At 39.0% G+C, this 26,226-nt stretch overlaps 1 protein-coding gene across 9 annotated transcripts in view; it reads left to right on the top strand.

Moving 5' to 3' along the window:
• LOC116996181 (mitogen-activated protein kinase 10) overlaps positions 1-26,226 on the top strand; it is a 144,830-nt gene that overhangs the window by 32,508 nt on the left and 86,096 nt on the right. For 2 of the 9 annotated variants that reach the window (XM_033059368.2, XM_033059367.2), the window contains one exon: positions 17,456-17,612. The exons of 5 other annotated variants lie outside the window; for them this stretch is intronic. The gene's annotated coding sequence lies outside the window, so the exon portion shown is untranslated. Of the gene's footprint in view, positions 1-17,455; positions 17,613-22,275; positions 22,352-26,226 lie in introns of those variants that run through there. 2 more of the 9 variants (XM_033059371.2, XM_033059369.2) reach the window with 2 other exon arrangements.

Raw genomic sequence — 26,226 nt, 5'->3', positions numbered from 1 at the left:
AATATTTAGTCAAAGGTATCCATAGGTTTGTTAACAACATAAGATTTGTCACCAGAATTATGTGGGATGGAACCTGACTGATGGGACAAGATTTCTGGAAAGCCAGGATTGCTGTTCTTGCAGCTGATGGAGTCAGGCTGAGGAAGGGGAGCACAGAGAGCAGGCACTGTAGAAATCATTTCATTGTAACCCTCACTCCATGATAACTTGGGAGTTATAGCTTTGGAGTTTGTTAAACTGTTAAATTTAACCTTGTTAAGTTAAACTTTGGAGTTTGGAGTAACAAATCTCTCTAACACTTGAGCACAAACATATTGGGCAGAGGAGCCAATGGGAATGTACTGTGCCCAGGGCCATGCTAATATGAGTAGCTGCTTATTTTGCCTTTGCCAAAGTTCATGCCTGAACTTAACGCCCCAAATTTCCTTTTGCTCAAATGTGACCTATAGAAACTTATATTCTGTGATCTTCAACCAGTTCTTAAAATGATGATCGCCATTCAGTAAGATTCCACATTTTGGGACAGTGGAGGTTACCTTGGGACAAAAATGGTAAAAAAAAGGCAATAGGAAAAGAAGAACAGTGGTAAGGTGGCAGAGGAATAGAGAGCTCTCCATTGTTTAGGATGGTGAATAAAATGTCTTTGTATGAAGAATTTAATTTCTTTCATGCTAGAATTTATCATCTTAGGATAACTGGTGAAATAGTGAAAGGACCATTTTGAAAGGATGTTCTGAAGATAATTAGTATCCTTTGCTTCAAATCCTTTAATAACATGAAAAGCAGACAATTTCTGTTTCTATTCCTGTTAACAAAGAAGAATTTACTTTTTGATACATTGAAAACATCCTTGCATTTTAATAATAGTGAAAAACCATTTACATAGCAGTATTGTCCCTCCCTGTCATTTGAGTATGAAAGCTTGTTTCTGGAATTCAATTAAAGAGAAAGAACCAGCAACTCCTGAAAATTCATTCTAATAAAGATGGAATCATTAAGGTCATGATAGGATATCTTTGTCTGGGACTAGGAGGAAGGTTGACAAGCTTTCAATATTTCTATGCAAGTAGAAATGTCATTAAGAAAGGACATCTGCCTACTTTTGTAATGGACTTAAGAGAATCTAGGAAGAATGCCAGGGAGGAGGAACTGTTGCACAAACAGGCTTAACTACAAGAATACAGCTCTGTAGTAAAGTCAGACTAATTAATTCCTTAAAGCATCCACCAAGGCATGTCAAAGGTTACAAGCTGAGCAATAGTCTGAGAAATGGAAAATATATTGCCACCTAATTTTCAATACTTTAAACTGAAACTGTATTTGAACACTTGAATGACAAGAAGAAAAAACCTCCCAAAATAATTTATCTGAAGGAAGACCCTCTATTTGTGCATTTCTCATTCATTCTGCATTTTGGACATTTGATGTGTTTTTTTGATGAATGCACTTTATCAGGGTGATGAGAAACAGTTTTAATATGCTTCAAATAATATCCTTCTCCTTCTATTCCTACTCCCTTCTTGTTACGGCTTTTCACAGATATTTTTTCCCAATGGATCTTTAAAGACTGCTTTACTACAATGGAAAACTCTTTCTGTTGTATCCCTCCCTATAACTTTTTACAGTTTGCTGTTTTCTGTCCAGTAAGTGTGCTACAATTAAGTATCTGACTCCCTGGTATGGAGCACTGATAAGCTCACTTTGGGACTTTGAAGACCAGAGTGATGTGCAAAAATAGAAAAATATATTTTTGTGTTGCATCTCTGGTTTGGTTTCTGCTACAAGAGTATCTGCAGATCACAGTCAATTCCCTAAACCATGGCTTATTAAATTCTTTAACTGATGGGTTACAAAGAAGGAGGGAGCTGAAAAAGTCCAAGTTTAAGAATATGTTTCTATCCCAAGGCTCAGGCTGGTCATTTGGTCTGTGTCAAAGCTCATCTTTAAGGGATTGCTGAATTATGACCACTTTGGTTGGTTTGATGTGCATTTAGACCATCTGAGCTGCCATTTTTGAAGGTTGCATTTGTTACAGGGCCTTCAGGCCACTTCCAGAATTAACTAACAGATTATGACACCCAGGAGAGTTCATTTCATTTAAAACAATGTAGCATGCAAGAAGTTGTCCAGCCCTCTTATGAAACAAAATATGGTGAATTTGTACTTTACACCAGGTCTTTGGCATTTTGCTTAGCAAAGGAAATGTCCCGCTTCACTATCCTCACCTCCATTAAATTACTAACATGGGATAAGGGGTATTATAGACATAGATATTGAAACTTCTTCCTTCCTCATGTTTTTTCATACCTAGTGGTCTTTTTTTTTTCTCCTTAGGGAACCTAAAAGATTGATCTTATCAATGCAGTCTGGGGTCATACATTGTCTTGGCATCCCAGTAAAACCCATTGGTTTTCTAGCAGGTATGAGGTGTAGAGAAGGGCAGTTGAGCTGCTATTTTAATTTTTTCTCCTAATTAAATTGCTCTTGAATAGCTGCATGTAATACTGTAAAAGAGTGGAAGAACAAATCAGCCAACCTTGAAATGTCCTAAAATTCCTAAACACTGGGGAGAGGGCAAGAAAAAAGCTTGTTTGTACCAGATGTGTTATTTCCCTGAACAAGAAGAGGTAGAGAAGTGATGTTTAAAGATTTTATCAGTTTCAGGCTTTGAAAAAAGTCCCATGTTCTAGAAACAAAGTTTTGAGTTTATGAAGTCACTTTGATAACCAGCTGCTTCGTGCTGAGGTTCTGCTGCAGTGCTGTATTTGCAGAATGCTGGTGCCTCTATCTGTGCTGCACACAAATATAAAGGGAATTTCTGCTCCAGTGAACTCCTGTTCCAGAAAGCAGACACAAAGGAGGGCTCAACTTGCTGTGCATCCCAGAGAAAGGAGGTGATTGCAGATATAATTTCGTGTCATTAAATAATTTCTGGAAGGCTTCCCTTACTGCTTTTAGTTTTTAGTGATTTGGGTTGGCAGCTGCAATTTACAGATTTACTTGGCAACGTCGGGGAGCTTTTCAAAGTGGTTTCAATAACCTCTGGCAGGGAGCAGAAGAGAATTCACTTTTTTTGGAACAAGTTTATAGCATCTTAGTTTTGATAGTGTCTTACTTCTAATAGTTGACTGTGGCTTTCCTTGCCTGGTGATTGAGATTTTTTTACTCTAGTGTCAGTTCTTCAAGCTGTTGAAGACATCTTTCAATTCAGTGCCCAGATTGTTGGAAAGTTGAAGGACAAACAGTTCACTGAATGAAGTCCAGTTCATTTTTTTCTACTTGTACAGAATTGTGCTTTCACTGCCTTTGACAAATTATAGGATTGTGACAACTTCAGGCTTGTGACTACTGTTTGCTCTAGGGTTTGTGGTAGGAACAATGGGAGATAAATATAAGCTTGAAGGACAAAGATGTGCAACACCCAGCATGAAATGGACATTGCTTATCTGTCCAGATAGATAGCTGGTAAAAAATAATGGAGCTTCATAAAAATAAACTCTAGGGAAAAAAGCCTGTGATATAGGTATACCAAGTTTCTCTGGAGAGGGATGGATGGGAAAGGTCAGGATGGACCACTTTTTCTGTAAGGTTTTTAGTGTGTACAATATTATTAAAACAGACTTCATAAGTTAGAATCTACATTTTACATCTGGTGTTATTGAAGTGAGTCATTAAATAAAACCTTGATTGTTTTATGTTTCACTCATGAAGGACTTGGGATCTTAATGAGGTTCATTGAGGGGCAGAAAACTGGTGAAACTCAGTGAGCACACTGGTGCTTGTTGAGTGTGATTGTTGCTGGAAGTTTCTAATCATAGACGAGCAGAGATAGGATCTAAAGAGAAAGCCCATGTGGGAACAGTAGGGGTTTACTTGTAGTTTGAATGAATATTCCTCAGTTTCCTGTGCTGCAACAAACAGAAATTAGGTACTCTGAAAAGAGCTAACAGGCTAGAAAAAGCTGCAGCCAGCAAGGTGATAGAAAGTGATCTTTAAGCAGAATTAAGAAAAGCGCTTTTTTCAGAAAGAGGGTTATAGTCATCTACAAACCTCAAATACCAAAGCATACAGTAGTTAGATGAAAGGATAGTATTTTTTCTCCCAAAGATTATAGAGGCATTTTTCCAGGAAGTTTTCTGGTGTACATAAATTTGTTGACACATCAGCATGCCCAAAATAGGTAATTTTAACAGTTTCACACTATGTGCCTCCAAAAGTTCTTTTATAGTTCATTGAAACACGTAAGAGGCTGGAAAACTGCTTAAAATAAAAAATGCTGTATCATTGGCTTTAATAGAAACACACACAAAAATATGTTCAAAGAAGCACGATAAGAAACATTGCAAGAAAAGAAATGCAGAGTTTGGGAACTGGGGATGCAGGCAACACACAGATGTTATTTCTGGAAAATCTACTTGCACCATGAAGGAGACAAATATTTTCTCAGGGTTTGGTAAATAGTCAGGTCTGAGAGATGAGGAGGGGGATACAGGGAACTCTAAAGAATTCTCCTGTTTGCTTTCTTTAATTTTAAAAGATTGTTTTTCTTCATTAAGAGTAAAAAGGGAAAAACCCCACAAAATTATTTATCTTTTCTGTTTTTTTGTGGAAGAAAAGATTATTTAAAAAAAAAAAAAAAAAACTTCTTTTTTTCTTGTCTGCCAGTTCACTGAGACCTTAACACTACTCAGTATGGAAACACTCATAATTTACCTTCTACTTCACTGCATTTGTGGTTTATGGCTGTGTTTTGGTGTTACAGGCTATAGCTCTGGCTGATGGGCAGCCCATATCAACCAAAGCGTCTGATATGAAGGCAGCAGCTGGGGAGATGTTGTTCCTGGTGACCTTCAGCTTGTTAAACCAGTTGGCTCACTAAGTTGGGAGCTCTGACAGTGAGTTTATACAGGCTTGTGCAGTGAGGAGAAATGGGAGTGAGCTTGCAGCTCCGAACAACACCTGAAAGGTCCCGTGTTTTGTCAGGGAAGCACTGATCTGTCTCCTTGATCATCATGGCAAAAGTAGGAGTCGGTGTCATTAACAGCAATAACAACTGTACAATAATTTAGCATTAAAAACAAAGTATATTTATCTATTCTTGATTCAACTGAGTTATAGTTCAGCTTTTTTGCTGTTGTCATTGTCTGATTCATGTTTGTTCTTTACTGTTGTACAACTGAATGCCATTTTGGATAACAGCTCTGTGGGGCACAGATCCTGTCATTTTGGTTGTGGTGGCTCTAGAAAGAATTGCTGGTGCAACATTTCCCACTGGTGGCTGTGGGGTTGGAGCATCAGCTGCTGACTCTCACAGTTTTCCACCAAAGGTTATCTGCTGTATGTATTGTAATTAGGTGACTCCCATGGCTGCGACTGGTACTTTACCCACTGTCTTTGATTTTTGCAAAAGAATTGATGCACTTCCCCAAAAAACATTCTGTTCTCAGCAAGTCAGTGCTGTAGTGGTCTTCTCCTTGTAATCCAGGCTGGCAACTGTGCCAAACTTCTTGGCAGTACTTCAGAAAGATAGCGTTTATATTTAAGGAAGGTGATGCATTGTGAAAGCTGTCACGTTGTGTTGTGCTGATGGAGGAGCCAGCTGGAATTACTGAGACAGAACTCTCTTCAATCATTGTAACCTGTGATTTCTGAACTGAAAATAAAAAGCTTTTTTTGTTTTTTTAAAGCTAGTGAAAATGCATCTTTAGGTACTTTGAGGCGAAAGATGCTGCAAATACTATAAACACTGCCCATTGAAGGTTTCACACATAGGGATTTTTGGCTAAGTATGTCAACTGTAAGAACACTTATGAGTTAAGTTTTGTCCAGGAACATAAACCCACAGAGAGAGATGTAAAAAAATATGACTATGGTGCATGGTTTCTAGGTCAACCAGTTATATTTTTGACTGACCTGCCTTTTTTTACTGAATGCAATCTAAATTAAAATTCTTGGCAGGAGAAAACAATCTGATAATAGCTTTACAGTTGTCAGTCTTGTCCTTCAGGTCTTAATTTCTTCAGATCTTGGTTACATTGGTGCCTATGGAGAGGTCCTATCCAAGAGGCACAGCTGAATGTGGTGGGATGGCCTTTGGAAATGTTTGGCAGGTAATGGGGTAGGTAGGTAACCAACACTAATTTCATGGTGTCTTGCCTGTCTGCAAGTCATGTATGGGTGAGAATTGGATGGGGAAATGGGATCAGGTGCACGATGGGTCCTTTACTGTGACATTGGAGAGACACCATAAGAGGCTGCCCAGAGAAACTGTGGCTGCCCCATCCCTGGAAGTGTTCAAGGCCAGGCTGGATGGGGCTCTGAACACCCTGGTCTGGTGAAAGGTGTCCCTGCCCATGGCTGGGGGGTTTGGAACAAGATAATCTTTAAGGCCCCTCCCAACCCAAACCATTCTATGATTGTGACTTGTGACTTCTAATGCAGTTCATGTACTGACTTAGAGAGGCCCTCGAAGTGCAGCTACATGGAAATACAACTTTGCTCTGTAGTGCTTTCCTTTTAATTATGCCCAGAAGTCACTCATTGTTCTAAATAGTAAGAATGTGAGAATTAAATCTTTTTAAGCATGTACAAGGTCAAGCACATCTGAAAAAGCAGCTTCTATGTCAGTCAGTATTTGTGTGTTACCACGGATCACAAACTGGTAAAGGTAACTACATCAAGGAGAGATGAGAGTCAGACAGTGAAATGAACTGAGAGACCAGAATTATGACCAAAGCTAAATGAAATGTGAACCAGTAAATTCACTTTGATATTTCAGCTTTTGGATATCCTGCTGCTTTTCTTATGCAAATTAACTTTTCAAAGGGTGGAAGAGGAGACAGATCTTCAGGAAGCACTATTATTCATTCACATTTCTCCACCCATGCTTCATGCAGACAGTGGCAGCAAGAGGCTGACCTAGTATTTAACTGTGTCTAGTTACATTATTAGACTCTCAAATCCTTAAAAAAAAAACTTAAGAAAGATTCCTTTGAGACTGCAAAAGTGGCTTAGAAGTACATCTTTGAAAATTATCAGTGGCAGACATTTTTATCTAACTTGTATGCAATTTCTTTGTGGTGGCTTAGGGCTTTTTTGAGGATGCTAGGTCAGAGATGTGGAACTAGGCTTTGCTTCACATGTCCAGCAGTAAAAACCTGCTAGGTGAACCTAACTTAGTGTCTTGGTTTGGGGACATCTAAGGCAACTGGATATACTGCTACTTCTTACAATCTTGTGGCTGCTATGCAGCATCTGCTTTCAGTAATTGTTTGAAGCTGTTTTATTTTGCATTTTAAACTCTAGAACCCTGGGGAAAGAAAAATTAAGTAAAGTGTAATAATCTAAATCTGTGATATTCTCAAAGGTCTATATAAAATATAAATAAAGATTTATATAAATATACTTAATAAGAATATATTGCATATTTCATTATATTATTTCATTGTGAGTATATATAGTTAATGAAAGATGAAATTGTGCTCATGACATGACAGTTAAGGGCCTAGAAGAAATAAATAAGCAAATAACAAATAGTTCACCATAAAAAGATGACCACTAACTACCTGTTTTCAGCAGCAGCTTACAATCAGTGCAGGAGGACAGAGGCTCACCAGGTGGCTTTGCCATTGCTCTTGCTGCCTAGAGAAGTGTGCTGACTGCTCCCACAGCAGTAGGACTCACTCTCCATCTATTCACACTATCACAAGAGAGATGGGGAGTGCCAGAGTTGAAAAACATTTTCCATTCCTCTATGGAATTCCTTCTTTACTCTGGTGATTAACTGGGACAATGCCCTAGTGCTGCATCTCGCTCAGTATTGCCACACTGATTTAGGTTACCATGTCAATAACCAGAAGTTTCTAATTTATTTTACTTTTGTTCATCTTACACAGCTTTGACTAAAATATATTGGTTGGTCTTGGATCTTATGTAATATCTAAGTGGTGATCAATCCCTCTTAAAATGATGTTTTTGAGGTTGTGACATAAGGATGATTTAGCTTAAATTTCAGTTTATCAGTTAAGCAATTTTTAGTTCGATATCTTGGACTTGTTACACAAAGTCCTTAAGCATATCCATCAGGGAAGTAGAGTGGTCCAGACTAATTACTTTGCTGAATCTGGACTGTAAAACAACCAAAAGCTTTTAGGTTGGTGCCATAAATATGAGGCCTTTACTGCAAAGCAGAACACCTTTTAATGAAATAATCCAAACCCAGTGAAATCAGTGGAAAGATATCTATTGACTCCAATAACTCACTGCCAGACAAAATGTCAACTGCAGTAATTTTTTTGAAATTGCATATGTGTTGTACAATCAGAAATGAAGTTACTGAACTGGCACAAAAAATTACTCCTAAGATTGAAAGAGCTGTATCAATCATAGAAAGCTTCTCTGTTATGAGAGGAAGAAATCTTGTGGGTTTTATAAATAATGTAATCCAAAGACAAGATGCCTCTGATATTCAGGAAATGGTTATCAACAAATGCTGTTGGTATTTGTACACAAAGATTTATCTTATTCTGAGTCCCTGCTAACTACTTTTTTCTGAGTGTGAATGCCTTTTGGGAGATATTCTGTGTCTTCTCCAGGCTGAGACTGTGAATATTAATTTCTCGCCTTTTATTTAGTATTGTTTGGCTCTTCTTTGTTTGAAAACTTAGTTTCATGGTGACACATTTTGTACTTTCTTTACTAAACATGCTGAACTCTAGTCTCTATGAAAACCTGAAGTAATTGTAGAACCTTTTCCTTTTGGAGGTGGGAGCAACCTCCTACTTCTACTGAGTCCCTTTGTGTTCAGCTGCATTCCTTTCATTCTTATAGACTCAGTTGTCTTGCTGGTCTTGCTCATAGTGGTTTTTTTGATGAAAAATAAATGTTACCTTAAATCTATTCAGTACTTTGTGCAAATATTTTGTCTAATATTAACTAACATTTTGTCTAATTAGATAATTAAGTTTTTAATGTTGCAGCATTTTACTGTCCGTTTCTGTTGACTAGACAAGCTTGTTTGGTGTTGATAAGAGTAAAATATTAAAACAATGGAGTGCCTTTTCCACCCATTTTCTTCTATGCCTAATCATTGCAGATACCATTTCATTTTCAGAAATTGTAGGTACATTGATTTTGTTGATTTTACTTTGCTTCTTTATTTTTTCTTTTGCTATTTTTTAATATTTAATATTCTCAATATTTGTCTTTTTCCTTTTTTTTTAAACACAATTACCAGTTATGTAAACTGCTTATCCATATGTGAAGTGCAGGGAAAACCAAATTATTGTGAAGTACCTACAAACTTTAGGTAGACTGTGTGATGTACTGAACTGGCTATGTCCTTTATTTAGTATATGTTAATTTTATGTTTACACTGTAACCAGTGCAGGTTTATAGTGCATGTGCAACTAGTCTTAAATCAGCTAATTTGGGTGCGGGGAAGAGCAGAGTCCCAGCAGTGTGGAACTCACTGTGAACTGCACTAAAAATGGGATGCCCAGCTGATGCTGCTCCCACTGCATGCTACCACGGCTATTTTAGGAGTTGAACTTGTGATGATCCTTGTAAGTCACTTCCACATGAGAATATTCTGTGATTCCATGATTTATTAGCAGTGCTCAGGATGGCTTTTTCAAAGCTGAACCTGCAGTGCTCTGAAATAACTCATAATTTAGTGCTAAACCTGTTGTGGGAGTGAAGATTGCTTCCAATGTTGAAACACATAGTGTGAGACCTGACTTTAGACATGGGATTCAAAACAAAAATTTACCATCCTCTGAGACCTGAAGGCACTTGGATTTTGTGTCCAGGTCCAGTACAAAACAAAGAAAAGAGCCAAACCATCAAAGACTTTCCTTTTCAAAGAGGGTTGGCTTTAGTGTCCATATTATCTTGTCTGCAAACTTCCCAATGTCCTCCAGTGTGACTTAGGCAATTGTAGCACAGGCAGTTTTCAGACAGGATTTTAAGGCAGGGGGTTATTTTATTTTGAACTTTTAGATGAGCACAAATGCATCAAGAATGTGTGTATCTGGCAGTAAAAAGTGATGCAGGACACAGACCCATGCTTGCTCTCTGTCTGAGAGGTTTTTGAATGTCTTGCCATTTCATTGCACTGTAGAGGATGTAGAAAAGCTGTAGATTCGATTTCAGCATGAGTGATCTAGCAGAGAGAAGTCACTGTAAATCCAGGAAAGATGTTAAAATAACTATCCCATCAAATTTGAGAGAAATGCTAACTGAATTATTCCTGTGTACATCAGTAAATTTTCAGAGTGCCTTTCTACTATGTTTATTTTTGGAAAGGTTATTGAGCCAATTACAGTAATTACTCCAGCCTGCCTATAGACCTCCTTATACTTGATTTTGCACAGTAGGTAAAGAAATTAGAATTTCATGGATACATTTTTCAGCCTACCATCTCCATGTTGCTGAGACTGATGGTATTCCAGAGCTGGTGGTGCCTCTGAACTTTACTTCAGGAAACAGTTGCATATGAGTCCAGTCTCTGAATCCTGTCATTTTTAGCCTTCCCTATCTGCAGCTGGTGACAACTGGATGTTGGAGGCTCTTGCAAAGACATCAGAATCTCCTGGCTGTTCACTCTGTGAGCTCCTTGAACATATCTTGTCTGAAAACCAGTGCTGAACAGCACTTCACAGAAGGTGGATGGAATCAAACATGGGATTGCATACACTTGTACAGAAATTTGAGTAACTTTACAAAGACATGCTTGCAAGGACTGTTGCATGTCAATGAATCTGTACACACTTACTGTTCTGAACTTTTCTTTACTTGGATTGCACTTACAATTTGTGGTGCATTTTGCCAGCCTGGGGAATCCCAGATGTTGCATTGCTGGCAAGTAGTGCTGCTGCTCTGTGCCAGTGTGGGTTTCAGGAGGGACAAGGAATGAACATGTGTGCACATGTGAGCTGAAATCTTTTCAGATGAAGGATGTAAGAGAACTCTGGGTGCTGTAAGTAGAGACAACATCTGCCTGTTTGGCAGTGAAACCTAAAGGCTTGCGGGGTGGTGTTTCTGAAGTCTGTCACAGTGGTAGATACTGAGTTGACATGAAATGAGAAACATAGGGCATTAGCATGGGGTTTTCATGATCTAAAGCTACATTCACATTTGTAATTAAATACATCAGGTGTCTCTCCTTAAGGCATCATCTTTCTTGAAGAAGAAAGTATTTTCACAGTATCTTCCTACATGAAGCTGATTGTAGAGGAATACTTTGCTCATTCACAACTCACTTAGCATGAAGAAAAATGAAGGAATCTCAGTAGAGTCAAGACACTTAAACAGATGTTTTCCTCCAAGATAACACCATTGCTGATTGGGTTGTGAATGTTGTAAGAGCAAAAAAAAAAAACAAAACTGAAGGAACTGGAGAGAATTGTATCTTATCCCAGATTTTATACTTGTGACTTCTGACACTTACAGGGTCTGTATAAATATAAAGGGGGATGTTCCTGAAGTGCAAAATCACAGTGCTCCATACTCAATGTGGTGTATCATTATCACTGTGAATGCAGCTGCAGGCCCATAAGGAGGGGATCATTAGTGGAGCAGAGTGAATTTTGGTGCTCAGAAAGGAAACATGTTCCTCCCTCAGTAGATAATTGCATGCCTTGAGGTGTGGGAGTGTAGGAAAGCTTAGAAAGTTTTGTCACCCTCGTGACTTATGCTATGACAGTGACATGTCCTGATCTATAGGACTTCAGGCAGCTTGAACACTGAAGCTATTTCAAATTTTTGGATTATGTATATTTTTTCCTGATACTAAGTCCTTTGTACTTAGACCTTGGTTCCCTTACTTCTCTCTGAAGCTGACAGGCAGTACCAAAAATAATTATTTTTTTCTGCCCTCACTTCTGGTGAGGTCCTTCAGTCTGTCAAGACATTCTTTTCAAAACCACATGTAGGAATCCAAGGTTTATGCTGTTTGTTTTAAGTTTATTTAAAAACTTCAAACCAACCAAAGAAAAAATGTAATAAAACACACTTTTTTCAGAAATTAACCTCTCCACCCCAGTTTCCCTTATTTTTTTCTCTTTGGTGAAAAGTGATCAAGTTATTTTTAAAAGAAAGACTTGTCTGACCAAAACCAGACCACGTATTCTCAAGCCCAAAACTAAGGTGTGTGATTGTCTCTTGGAAATCAAACCAAATACAATCTTTATTGAGCTTTTACAGCTCTATTTTTTACGGCATTCAAATCTTGTACTGGTTAATAAACATGACCTATTGATGCTGTCAAGAACATCTTCCAAACATTTTGTCCAATCTTTATTTTTAATGGCTCTTGTATAACTTTCACTACCAGGTGCTTCATAGTTTCTCTAGGTCAGAGCAATTCAGCATTAGATCTGACACCCACTTTGCAGTAATTTTTCCAGATGTAATGGTTGTGACAAAAAGAATTCTACTGTGAAACTCTGCATAGTGATAGAAGTTACTGCCTCACAGCAGTGTGTTTCAAAACATGCTGGTTTAGCCAGTGCCATAGAAAGGAAGCAGAAAGAGTCCATCTCTCTGGTTTTTTTTCTCTCCCCTTTGCCCTTCTGCCCCAGCTATAAACTGTTAAAACTGTTCCAGTCTTCATCTTGAGTAAATGCTGTTCAGTATTTCCTCAGTGAACAGTGATTGATTTCGGTTCATTAGAAGCAACTTTCATGCAGAGAGTTTATTGTACACATGAGAGATAATAGGTGCAAGTGTGGCAGCATGGATTCATACTCATAAGTGCAATGAGGAAAATAATAATTAAACAGTGAAACAATAATTTTTTCCCCTTATTTCCTTTCAGTGGTGTTAAGTTTTTGCATATATTCATAGTTCAATCAGTGTGGTTGCATCCACTGGTTTGTTTTCCACCCACATGCCTTGGCTGATGAGAAATATGTTGGCTAGTGAGGGATTCTTTTGTCTGTCTTGCTATGTTATATACAAAACATAATTTCTGTTCCTTTAGGCATGGGATTTTGCACTCAGAGTGGTTGGATAATACTCACTGTACAGGGAAAGTTCCTGTGTAATCTCAGTAGAAAAGGAAAGTGTAAATACAACCTCATTGAAACCATCTTGTGAAAAGCAGCCTGTTTTCATGTTGAACTATGGCTCAGATGAAGTGTACGTGGGCTGCTCTTGGATGGGAATTTGAGCAACCTGACTTAATGAAAGATGTTCCGGTCCATAGCAGCGGGAATGGACTGGATGATTTTTAGAGGTTCCCTCCAACCCAAACCATTCAAGGATTCTATGGTTCATGCTTAAATGTTTAGCAGTCATTCTGATCATCAAGTTTCACATCAGTAGCTACTTGGACACTTGACTTGGGCCAGCACTTGGGAGGACAATTAGATGGACAGTGTACAAGGTGTATTGTAGTCAGTTGTTGCAGCATCAACTGAAAAGTTGTCTAGAGAAACTGGATGTCAATTCTTACTATTGAAAATTTTTTACACTTTTTATGCAGATCTTTGCACATTTTTGGTGTTCTGTGTAATTTGGTCATGTTTGCATAAAAACAAAGACATTGAAATCTCCTGTTGCAGAGTGTCTCTGATGCACTGGGGCAAATTCTGGTGAATAAAATCCTCTCCTGTAAGCCAGTGCCCTGCAGTTGCTCCTTCACACGTGCATTTTTTTTCTCAAATTAAGCCAAGAAGATTCCAGTAGCACACAACCCCAACACATGTACATGTATGTATTCATAAGGGTTGCAGTAGATTTATACACTGACAAAATTTTAAAAAATGTTTGCTGTGCAGTGCTCATGGTCGCAGTGTAGATGAGATATTGTCTGTGTTTTGGCTCTGCATTACACCAGGCTGACCCTTAGTTAATGCTGCAGAATTTTATGTCAGTGGTAATTTCTCTCAGTAGATTAACTGTCCATCCTGCTGGCATGCCTTTGCTTAGACTCTGAGCTCCTGTACAGTGATTCAGCTTTCCTTGTCAGTGACTGACACCAGTCACCAATGAACCTGCTTTTCCTCCCACTTCAGGAACTCATGGAGTTTCCTTTAGAAGTTGGTGCTAGAGGAAGGCATCTTTTCAAGACAAGAAACTATTTGAATTTATGGCTACACATTGGTTAGATAAGCTCATGCCTGGGTCTGCCTTTCCTTAGCAAAGTGGGGTTTTATCTCCATTTTCTCAGAAATCATGAGTTGAAGTCGCAAGAAATTACTGTGTCATTTAGTTTTTAAATGAAGTCTTTGTATGATCTTTCTTTATTGACCTTCTGAGGCTACTGAATATGTTCTTTGTTGACTTTCTGCAACTATGAGGGAGAAAAACAACTTTTAAATGAAAGATAAAATTCTTAATCTAGAGCTTTGAGAAAAGTAACAAATACCACTGGACTTTGTGATACCATGGTAAGGCTTGTCAGCAATAGCTGCAGTAGGCTTAGGAGAAGTGAGCAAAGGCTGGCCATGCTGGGCAATGGATCAAGTCCTCTGGAGGACATTACACACCTGAAGTTGGAAGGGCTACACTGTGCTATGGATTTAAGCAAATAATCAAAACATTTCTTTTGCTGAGGATTATTTGTAATTGCAACAGAACTCTGCTTCTTTGATGGTAGTGTTGGCCTTCCCATTAGAGCCTTGAAATTTATTTAAGACTTGTGATAAATTTTGTGGACTTGCACAGACCATGTACCTTTTCTCCTTTTTGCCTTCTCTTCCAACTCAAAGCAGAATTCCTGCCCATTGAGTTTCCATCCTATCAGCAGCAACAGCTGCTTTGTGTCCTGCTGACTCTGTGTGTCCTTGAGAAATTCTGCTTCAGGAGTTGTCTCTTCCATTCCCAGGCATGGAAGTGCTTCTACTGTGGAGCTGGTGTAGTGTGCAAGTCGTTTGATTTTTATCTTCATTGAAATGCAACTGGAACTAGGCATGAATGCACAAAAAGGTCTTGGAAATGGAAACATCTTTCTTTGACTGGTATAATGTGCCTTTCTGATTGAGAATTGAGGGCATCCATCTTGCTTTTTAAACACCCAATGCATTATTGCTGCTGCTGTGAATGTCATTTGTACATCTCTTTCTACATATGGACTAATAAACTGCATCCTGCTTAACAACAGGATGGAGATTTATTTTTTACATCGTGGTTGAATGTTCTTCAGTTGTGATTAGCTATTGAACAGCACATGCTGGCTAGACTAGAAGATCTGATGATCTTCTCTAACCATTCAAGGACTGCATAAAGCTCTGTGTACCAAAAAACCCCAACATTCCAAAATCCCAAACATTGCACTGTGTGCTCAGTTTCACCTTCAGAAGTCAGTTTGACAGCAAATGCTGCCTGGTTCTTTATTCTGAAGACAATTCTACTAAGTGATATGGGCTTAATTTCTAAACTTCACTGAAATCTTAAAATTAGTCCAGAGCTTACGCCCTTTCTGCAACCCAGTAAAATTGTTTGGTAGTAAATGGCTGTTAATTTGGGAGGAAGTAAGTTCTACTATGTGACAGATGGATATATGTCTTATAGAAGATTGGTCCATTTTACAACTTTCAGGCTAGGTTCTTCTGCAGTAATGTGGGAATAGTAACCAACAAATATGAATTTGGTGTATCTTTGAGGTAGGGACTTCTGTTTAAAGTCAACCACCACCATTTTAATTCAGCAGCTTTTGGGCATTGTTTGGAATAGACAGAGAAAAAGGAGCTATAATTACAATAAAACACTGTGAAAGAAACAGAGGCAAATGATAAAACTTCATTGAGTTCTTCTGGTGAGGTTGATTAGACCTGTTTAATCAGATTATGGTAATTCAAACGCAGTGGCTGTTTAAGATGATATTTGGCTTTTGTAAAGCAACTTACACAAGAGAATACTAAACACACATGCTCTTCATTAACAGATAAAACTCTGGAACTTTCTGGAGGAAAACATCATGGGAGTGATCATAACCCTGATTAACCTTTCTACCAGCAATTAAATTGGTGTATAAATTTGCTGTGAATTCTTGCATATCTTTGTGAGCTTTGCATACCGTTGAGCACTCTTCTGATGCTATGGATTTTATTCTTTGTAAACAGGAATTCTCCTCTGACTGTAATGCAAATTGCAAGGGCATGTTTCATTGTGAAGAACAAGTTATGAAAATATCTGTCAGAAATAATTACAGTTGATCCTGCTGTCGGGCAGGAATATAGATTGGATAATTTACTGCTGTCTTCTTCAGCAGTGTTTTTTTATAGCACTGTTATCAGGAATATCAGAATCTAACTCAAAATAGTGATAAAATCGCTTGTAAGGGGCAGGGGGGAAAGTAAAGAAAATATTATTTTTATACTCTTGACTTTGTACAGTGACTTGTGGCACAGGTTTACTAGTGCATGACTGTGTAGAAAGCAGAGTATGATCATGGATACTGTTTTTTGAAGATGCAGAGGCTCTTGAATGTACAAATTCTGTTTTTCACTATCATTTAAGGGTGTCTTAAAGGCTTTTGCTCCTTTTGAAGTTTGTATCCTAAATCAGAGGTGGCCTTTAGGAACCTAAGGACACCTGGATGTAAATGTGCCCTGTGATGGTCTGAAGTGTGTATTTTGCCAAGTTGTCCATGAAAGTGACATTTAAGCATCCTTTGGAATGATAAAAGGGAGAAGCTGCAATGCTATTGATTGGACTTGTACCTCCCTCCCCCATTCTATAGATTATGAGACTGCTACAGTTGTTCAGGACAGCAGAGCAAAAGAGAAAGATGGAAATATATAGGTGGCAGGTAGGTTGGTAAACAGCTCTTGTAATTTCATGAGTTTGGTAGAAATTGAAGTGTCAGTGTTATCCTTAAAGAGTGGCAGCAATACATCTTGCTAATGCACTTTCTCCTCACGGATATGCAGCTGATAAAATTTTATTGATTTCCTCCTTTAAATTTCTACTCCTGATTACTTCAACACTAATGTTTAGGCAGTTTTTATTTATCTCTCTTCAGAAAGTTTCTTTATTTCTCCAGATCAGGAGTTGTCCTTTTCACATAAACCTTCAAATCTGTGTGCAGAAAGAAGATCCAGGATATAGACTCTTTAAACTTGTCTAATGGTGCATTTAAGGAACAATGTATTTCTTGTTTATTTGCCTCTCAGAGAGTTCTCTGTACCTGAAGGTCCATAGCAACAGAAATGTTCTCTACCTCTGACAGGTATTGCAGCCTCTGACTATCACAAGGCATTACAGTGACCTCCAGGCGTTTTAAATCCAACAGACTATGGCAGTGCACGAAAGGAATGACTTTAGAAAAACTGCAGAGGGTTTAAAAAAACCAGGCTGCTCTAATGAGAGAAAACGGACCACTCGGTATCTGTGCTGTTTTGACTTGGAGCATGGTAAAATAGAGCAAACAGTCCCAAAATGAGCTAACTGTCCCAAATCAGACCAGCTCAGGTTCCTTAACCCTGCCTGTGTTTAACTCCTTTGACAGCTGTCTTCCACTGGGACAGAGGTGAAACTCCGACAGACCGCATTTGTTGAGCAGTGGTCCCCAGATTTGCAGCTCTCCCCAGGAAGACCTCAGAACAATTACGAGTGTGTCACCTGGACAAAATGTAAAACTTCGCTGTCAGACTATCCTATCCCTGGTAAGGCATCTAAGGCCACCTAATTACTGATGAAAACAAGCTTCATAAAAAGGAAAATAACCTGTCAAATGAGGGGACTATGAGGAGATGTTACGTGTTTGTGAAATGTTGGTATTAGGCTGTCATGAGCATACTGTAAAAATTGCATGCAAAGTAATAGGAAGAAAACTAGTGTAGGAAAAGAAATGCTTTCTAAAGGTGTTCTGTTTGTTGGTTTTACACATTGTTTGTAGTCTGCCTCATCTGAGGAAGAACTGGTTGTAACCATAGATTCAGTTATGAAAAATGCCTGTATGTGTTATGACAGAGCAGGTTTTGATTTGCCTATTCAATGAATACTGGGAAAAATGTTGAATGAAAACAAGGTATAGGTGACAGGTCTAAGCCTGGACAGCATGGGAAGGTAGACCTGACCTATTTAGCTACATATCTTACAGTGAAGTTTCCCAACTAAATCTATTTCTAATATTATTTCTCTTCTGCAAGAATGACTATGCAGCTGTGGATCCTACTGAAAACCTTATGCACATATTTACCTAGTAAATATATAGTCTAGAGAACATTGCACATGCTCATATTCCCTTTAGGCCTGTATTTAATTTTGTTTTCCAAAATCAAGGTCTCAATACACTTGTAAAATTCTCTGTGTAGTATGGATGTGTAGTACTAAGTAGAATAATAGTGTAAATGTTAATATAAAAGATGAGTTAGCAGTACCCAGTACAATGTGACTGTTCTTAGGTCAGCTTTGAGTGCCCATGAATTAATAAAAGATGATTAATTGTTATAATGTGCTAAACACTGAGAAGGACTAAAGATAGTTCTGAATGACATTCTGTGTTAAATTAATTTGCTAAGCAATGCTGAGAACAGCTGCAGAAAATCACAAAGCATTCTTGTATCTTATGTAGCCTATTTTTCCCACCCCCCCACCTCCTTGGTGAGTGGTTTACTTAGTTTAACTCTTTTTCTTTGTGGTCCTTTTAGTTTGATAAACATAGTCAATTAAATTTGTGATAGGATGTGACTGGGTAAACTCAGTTTCTTAGGAACTGACCCTACTGGAGGTACAGCTGTTGGCTGCATATTAAGTGAGTGCACAGGAAATTTGAATAAATGAGGATTTTAATGTTTAAACTTAAAGCTCTTTTCCAACCTTAACGATTCTATGAGTCTATTTCCATTTCTGGGTCCCCAGTACGTCATGTTAAGATGACCTGCCATTAGACAGTGCTTGGCTGTTGCTGGAGAGGAGGTGTTGATGTTCTGTTCATACCTGTCTGTGAGAGGTTAGAGAAGAAACAGAACTACTCATGAATCTGTGTTGTGAAAGAGTTTATGGCAACTCAAAATGCAAGACAGACTCAAGCTGAGCTTATTAAGACTTCCATGCTCTGACTAGATTAGTACAAGAAAAAAACCTTTGTTGCCTTTTCACTTTGTGTATAGCGAAACCTTGCTCAGCACCAGGGTTCTCTCAGCATTCCCAGCAAAAACCAAGAGCAAGAAGTCACTGAAATGGTGGAGTTAGCAGTTTATGGCTAAAGACAGAGGATTAAGGCTGAAGGATGCAGGCTCCATGCCTCCCCAGAAGTCATTTCTTGTACATGTTTGGTAGTTTCTATGTGTTTAATAGAAAACAAAATGGGTCCTCTTCTCTGAGACCATAGTCTCTGTTGGCTAGATATACAGGGCTTACAGTAAATTCACGAATACAAGCCGCACGGAATATAAGCCGCACTGCTGGTGTGTTGGCAACATTGTTGCCTTTGTTAATAGATAAGCCGCACCCGGAATATTAGCCGCACTTTAGTTTGCAGCGAACTTTCACAAAATCGTCATTTAGTAACACAATCGCGGGATCGCTGGGGCTTACTGGCTTACTGCCGACCTCGGAAACATTGTTTCCAAGTGAAAAAAGACACACCCTTTATTTACAAGCCGAAAAAGACAGGAACAATAGTGTGGTCATTTTGCGAGCATTCCCAATGGATCCGCGTTGCCTTTAAACAGCCGCTCAGCCGCGCGGGCAGGCATCTGAGCTCCGAGCGGAGCCACATCTCCGTGCTCCATGCTGGCACAGGAGCGGCCGTTGTAGCCCTTGTGGCCCGCGGGGGGAGCGGCCCCGTTTTAGCCCTCGCGGCCCGCGGGGGGAGCGCCGCTCTGGCCCTCGCAGCCCCGCAGGGGCAGCGGCCCCGTTGTAGCCGTTGCGAATGCGGGGGGAGCGGCTGTTGTAGCCATCTCCCTGCGGGCTGAGCAGCTCCCCCAGCCCTCTCCCTGCGAGCCGATTGCCCGCTTCATCCCTCTCCCTGCGGGGCGAGAGGCTCCCCCAGCCCTCTCCCTGCGAGCCCAGCCAGCCCTGTAGCCGCACAAGACTGAAAACACTTTAAAAAGTACAGAGAAATATCACACACTTTTATCGAACTGCCGAGGTAACTCACCCCGATAACAACCCCCGCCCCTCAGTAACGCCGCCATCCACAGGCAGGCAATAAGCTGTTCTCTGATTGGTTCATCGTCGGAACAACGGGAAACCATGGATTTCAGACTGTTTTGACTCGGGACTGGACCAGCATGATACTAGGTAAGGGCAGACATCACATTTTTGTCCATAGATTAGCCGCACCGGAATATTGGCCGCATTTTCGGGTTTCCACCAAAATTTTAGTCTTCTTGCTGCGGCTTGTATTCGTGAAATTACTGTACATTTCCAAGGAAGTCATTATTTATATAGCTTAGGTGTAAAAACCACTCAACTTCTTACCATACATGACTCAGAATATTTTAAAGTGTGCAGAAGCTGTGCAAATTCTTTATATCTTAGAACTGAGGATAAATAGCGCTCTTCCGTACAGGAACATTTTCAAAATGCTGTGCTGGTTACTGAAATCCTGTCATTCACAAAATTTATCTATTTCACATATCTAGTCTGCCAAACCTCCTCTGTTCAGTTTAAAATTTTTTGGTGTTTCTTGAGATACAAATTTACATGGTCAGAATATAAAAATATTCTTGACTCTTCTATTTTTCAAAGTTAGTATCTTCAGCTGTAAACGATGAAGACATGCTACCTACAGATAAAATGTTGCTGTTAATCAGAGAGCCTGAGGGATTTGAGCAAAAACTGAAATCAAACACAGTTTTTGGGTAGGACTGAGGTAGGATCAGTTGCAACTCAGAGTAATCTGCTGAAATTATTCCCTCTTGTTCTTTCAAATAATGTGTTTCATTTGAATTACATAGCATGGGGCACAGAGCCCCTGTGTGAGCAAAGTAAAGACAGCTGGCACAAGGGATTAATAGTGATGCTTCTTCATTGCAGAGGTTTGGCCCTGTAATTTAGAGAAATAGACCAGAATCATGAGAAGGATAACAGGGCAGCATTTTCTCTGCTGTTCTGTTCAGATCAATAAGTGGCATTTCTTCTGATTGAGTTTCAGTTTTGGAAAGTGTCTGAACGGTTTTGTTTATATTGTGTATAATGCACATATCTATGTATATTTGTGAAAAATCAATAATGATATAAAATGCCTGCCTTCAGTTTTTACCCCTTTTGTGTAAACCAGAGCTGAAATGTTTTTATAACATGGTGTCTCACCAGACATCTACTGCAGTGAATTTGTTGGACTCATTAAATATCATAGAGGACAAGATGCCCATAAATTCACTCAAATGAATTCATGAACAGTTAAACTACTGAAACCTGATTTTCTCTGCGTTTCTTGCTCCTGATTAATTATACTTCCAAAAGTGATTCAATGTTGAAGGACGAACAGACAAGCTTTATTTCATTCAGTGGAGGGAAAAAAAAAAAAAAGATAAAACTTTCATCCTGCTTAGCAATATCTTCAAAAATGGCAGGGTTTATCCTGAGATGCTGCAGGACAGGAGCTGTCTCAGCCTGTCCAGTTTGCAGTGTGCTGACAGTCACCTACAGGTCCCCTTCACTGGAATTGCAGTGGTTCAACGTGGCACCTTTCAGATGTGCTCTACTGTAAGGCAGGAGGGATGAAAATGCACTGGTACAACTCACAGAAGGGTTTGTTAGGTAACAAATGACAGCTGAATATAAAGTTTGGAACAAGAAAATAGCAGTGATAGCTAACCACATTTCAAGCACCTTATGGTGTCCAGTCCAGCCAGTTCTTACTTATTGTTGTAAGTATCCCATAGTGTTATTATATTAAAGATCTTTTCATAATTCAAATGGGCCTAAGAAAAATTGAATTTTTCTTCAGTGGGTGCATTACTGCTATATAAAGCTGTGGCATACATCTAGAACTCTACTTTTAAGCAGATTTATTGGTGGTGGCCAGTTCAGGCCAAAAAAAGCCAGAAGACTCTTTTGGTGTTAGCCACAACTGAAAAATCCTCAGACCTCAAAAACCAAAGGAAAGATATACAAACAAAATATATTGTGAAAGTAGCATCTGCTTTGATAAACAATGCATTTTGCAAGACTATTATTCAAGCTGATGAGCTATTGAAATTAAAAACCAAAATTTTATAAAATTCCAGTATTACAAAACACCTTCTGGTGAGGTCCCAGTCTGGTGCAAGATTTTACCTTTTGTTTGTTTTTAAGGCTCCAACTTGTGTATTGGGAGTTGTAGGTACTTAAATGACACAAAATCTAAGCTTTGTTTTTTGTCATGCCTTAAAGAACAGAGTACTGAGGACAAAGAGGATCGAAGGGACAGAGAATGACTGATGGAGAGTCTTTGTACTCATGAAGAGAGGTAGGGGCATGGTTACTTTTATAGCCACACTTACAAGGGCTTTAAAGGCTCATCCTGCTTCAGAAATGTCATGTTCCTTTTCCTGTATCCCATCATCATTCACAAATTTCAGTGCAGCCTAAGTGAAAACTCCCTGTCATTCAAAAGAACATGAAATCTGTTGTTATTTTTCATGTATCCGTTTGATTTCGCACCAAAACCCAGAAATGCGTTGTAGGGGGAAAAAAAGTTAGGGGAAAAAAGATTATAAAAATACAAGATTTGACAGAGAAATATATCAGTTTATTCAGCTGCTCATTTCTACTCCAGTATGTTTGGATTAAAAAAAAAATGCAAAAAAAGCAAACACTTGGCTATGCAAGTAAAATTGGATTTTGTTCCTTTGTTTCTAGGAAACAAGGATGGATTTCTCTTAAGTCTTCCTTGACAGAAACACAATCTTCCTTAACTTTTGTTTTGTTTAGGAATTTGACCTTTCTTATTTATATTAATTTTCAGTAGGTGGATTAAGGCTAGGCATTCAAGCCACTATTCTTGACTGAGTGAACATATAATTTATTTTGTAATGCCTTTGTTTTATGATCTGTCAAAGGTGTCTAGAGGAATTCTGGAGGTCTTTACAAAAGAACCTATTTTTGTAGAACATCTAGATCCTACTTTTGCATGGTGCACTGTTCTTGGAGAGAGGAGAGGTCTAAGATGTGTGGTTTTATCACCAGGTTTGCAGTAAACAGTCAATTACCTTGGAAATGCACTTACTATGCACATTATTGCAAGGAGTTAATGTAGCATAGGGTGTGAAAACCATCCTGCAGTCTACAGCAGGATGGAAACCATGTGAAGAAAATGTCTTGCCTAAATTCAGCTGTTTTTCATGGTTAGAGAATCATTTTTGTGCAGAGCAGCTTCGTGGCATTCACTGCATGCTGCAGTAGCTCAAGCTACCATTTTGAAATGGAGTAGAGGAATCAATCAGCTGTTTCACAGTGGGATAATTCCTTGTAAGTGATGCCAGGTCACTTGGATTTAAGTTGATTTATCTTATGTTTAGTGTCTATGGGAGCTGGAAATGATATTGGAAAACACTTAAGGGTCAGTCATATCTGATTCTCTGACATCTACTCTTGTTTAGGAAGCAGGCTCAAACCAATTTATGATACAGGGAATTAGGGTCTTTCAGTGCAGTGTTTTCAGCTTGGCACTGAAAAGCAGGCAGCAGAGCTGGCTGGTTGTGCTTTCTGGACATGTGGCCTTTGCAAGGTTCAAGAAGAAGAAATTTATGAATATATTTTATATATTAATATATTTTACGTATACATGTTTTAATACTATTTCATACCTGTTAAGGAGCCTTGAAGATAGCAACAGAGTAAAAGTAAGCAAGGTGCTGTAGCTTCTGCCTAGTTCAGGGCAGTTTACATTTGTAAGTGTAAAAATATAAATATACATTTAAAGTACAAAAGCTCTGGGAGGTGACTCCAGCTACCCTTACATTCGCTGCATTTGTGTTCTTGTGGTGAATAATTCCTTGCCTGCTGCAAGAAAAGGGCTAAGTGTAATTGGGATTTTAGTGGCCAACAGATGTTTCAGAGACAGAAAATGATCCCCTGCTGAGCCCTCAATAGAGGCTGCCACCCCCTAAAAAAAACCATGGTAAAACCCTGAAACCTTAATCCCAAACTCTAGATCTCTGGTGTATGACCGAGTTCTACTTTTATTTTCATTCATGTCTACATTTCTAGTTTAGGACAGTGAATGCCAGTGCTCCAGTGGGATTGTGCAAGGACTGTGTTATGCTTTATGAACATGGGTCTCCACTGAGACTAATGCAAAGCTGCACTGTCACCATGGGAGCTCTAGGAAGCGTTCATGCCTTGGGCACACACACTAAATGGTTGGGATTTTCCTAGAACAAAGAGGGCATTTGGGCTTGTATCTCCCTTAAGAGCTTTCTCATCTTCAGATGACCATGAGCATTATGAACACATGTAAGGGGTGTGATTATTATTGCTACTGATCTGATAGACTGTGTGCACGAAGCTTTGCAAAATGTGCAGTGTTTGTGCACTCCAAGCTTGTAGTCTGACTGGGATGGGTTATCAGGCACATGGGTTAATGATTTCTAGGGAATAGAATTAATCAAGTGTGAAAGACTGGAAAAAATGAAGAGTATTTGGCCCTTTGGACATCAAAAGGTTTCTAGCTGTGGAGGAGCTCTGCTAATTGAGTCACAGCTGGAAAAGAAGCCAAAATCATAGGAAGAGTAAGCTATGGATTGTAGCATTTTAAAAATTGCCTAAAAAGGTTCTAAAAGGAAGTGCCTGAGAATTTTTCTTGCACTTAGATTTGGGGAATCAAAAGTAGGATACGATTTTGTCCTTGTACTTCTTAAATCTTTACTACATGTATTAATGTAAAATATGTGTTTACCCTTTATGATACTCATCTTGGGTAGTCCAGTCCAAATTCTTTCTAAGTATTACATAAGTTTGTAATTTTAGTTTTCCTCTGGTCTTTCTTTCCCTAGTGCTTCTTTGCATTAATCAGGACAGAATTCTGGTGGCAAAGATTGTCTCGAGGATGCTCAGCTTGTTCTTGCTGGGGTATACCTCACCCTGTTAATTTTGGGGGAGAGGAGTTCTCAATCTGTCTGGTGTGCCCAGGTAAATTAAACTTGGTCCTGTATGGTCTGTAGCCCCCTTGCCTTACTGGGCCAGACACCCACAATTGTTGCCCCTTTTCCCAGCTCTGAGGGGGAGCTGGGACACCAGAAAGAATAGAGCTTTTAATGTCATGTCACATTGGAATTGCATTCAGTACCTGTGAAAATCTTGATTTATATGAGGTGTTGGACCTTGCATGTTTGTGCAGATTTTGAAAGCCTTTTATGTTTGGCTCTGAACCTTTGTTCCCCAGCAGAGTCAAATGTTTCTGAAAACTTTCTTCAGCAACCCAAGAATGGGAGAGGCAGAGTCCCCTGTTTGTCTAAAACATCTGTGCTTCAGCTCTGCTTTAATCAGTCATAGCATTTCTGTGTAACTCTGAGGGCACCCATGCTTTGAAGTGGTGCTGTGGGCCTCTGCCTGAAAAATCAATTCCAAATTGTTGTTTACCCATAGCAGGGAGACTTTCCCTGCAGTCAGAAAGATGTATGAGCCAGTGTCTCTGTGTCTTAGAGGCAATGAGGAGGGAGGAATTATGAAATAGCCTGTTTGGGCTCCTGCTTTTTCTTTTCCCTAATGGTTTGTCTAGAAAATTGCAGACTTTGCCTCTTTGGCTCCTTTTTCTCCTTGCCGAAGAAATTCCTATCCCCTGACTTTATCAAAGTCACTTTGTTCCAATGCTACAGAACAAAGAGAACCAAAGAAAAGAAATTACTTTATTGTGGTGACTACCTTTTGTGTTTTAACATGTTTTTCCTTGTTTTACTTTTATATAAGAACCTAAAAGGAACAGAAAGTGGTTTTGATCACTCCTAACCTGTCCAGCCTAAGTTCACAAAACTGTAAATGTTTTCCTAATGTGCTAGTTTGCAGTTATCTGTATAATAGGAAACTAACAATAACTTTCATGATTCTGTATTCATGCATTAATCACCTACTGTATTTCTGGTTTTGCATATGGAAAAGCAAATGGCACTTGCAGCAACACCCCTTGGCAGCAGCAGACATGCTTTCTTTAAATAGCTCATCTCCCATTGTTTTGAGTTACTCTGGAACTTTGACTGTATTCAGTGCATAACCGATTATCATTATTATACCCTATGCTTTGAAGAGCTTTTACCTAGCATTATCTACACCTAGACTGGAGAAAGGAAACACCCCCTTTTGCTGGGTTTGTATCTGCCTAAATCAAAGGGGTGTTTCTTTCTTTAG

The sequence above is a fragment of the Catharus ustulatus genome, chromosome 5 (assembly GCF_009819885.2).
Source record: "Catharus ustulatus isolate bCatUst1 chromosome 5, bCatUst1.pri.v2, whole genome shotgun sequence".
Taxonomy (NCBI): Eukaryota; Metazoa; Chordata; class Aves; order Passeriformes; family Turdidae; genus Catharus; species Catharus ustulatus.
The sequence above is the reverse complement of the archived record's forward strand: the minus strand, read 5'-3'. Positions and strand labels throughout refer to the sequence as shown.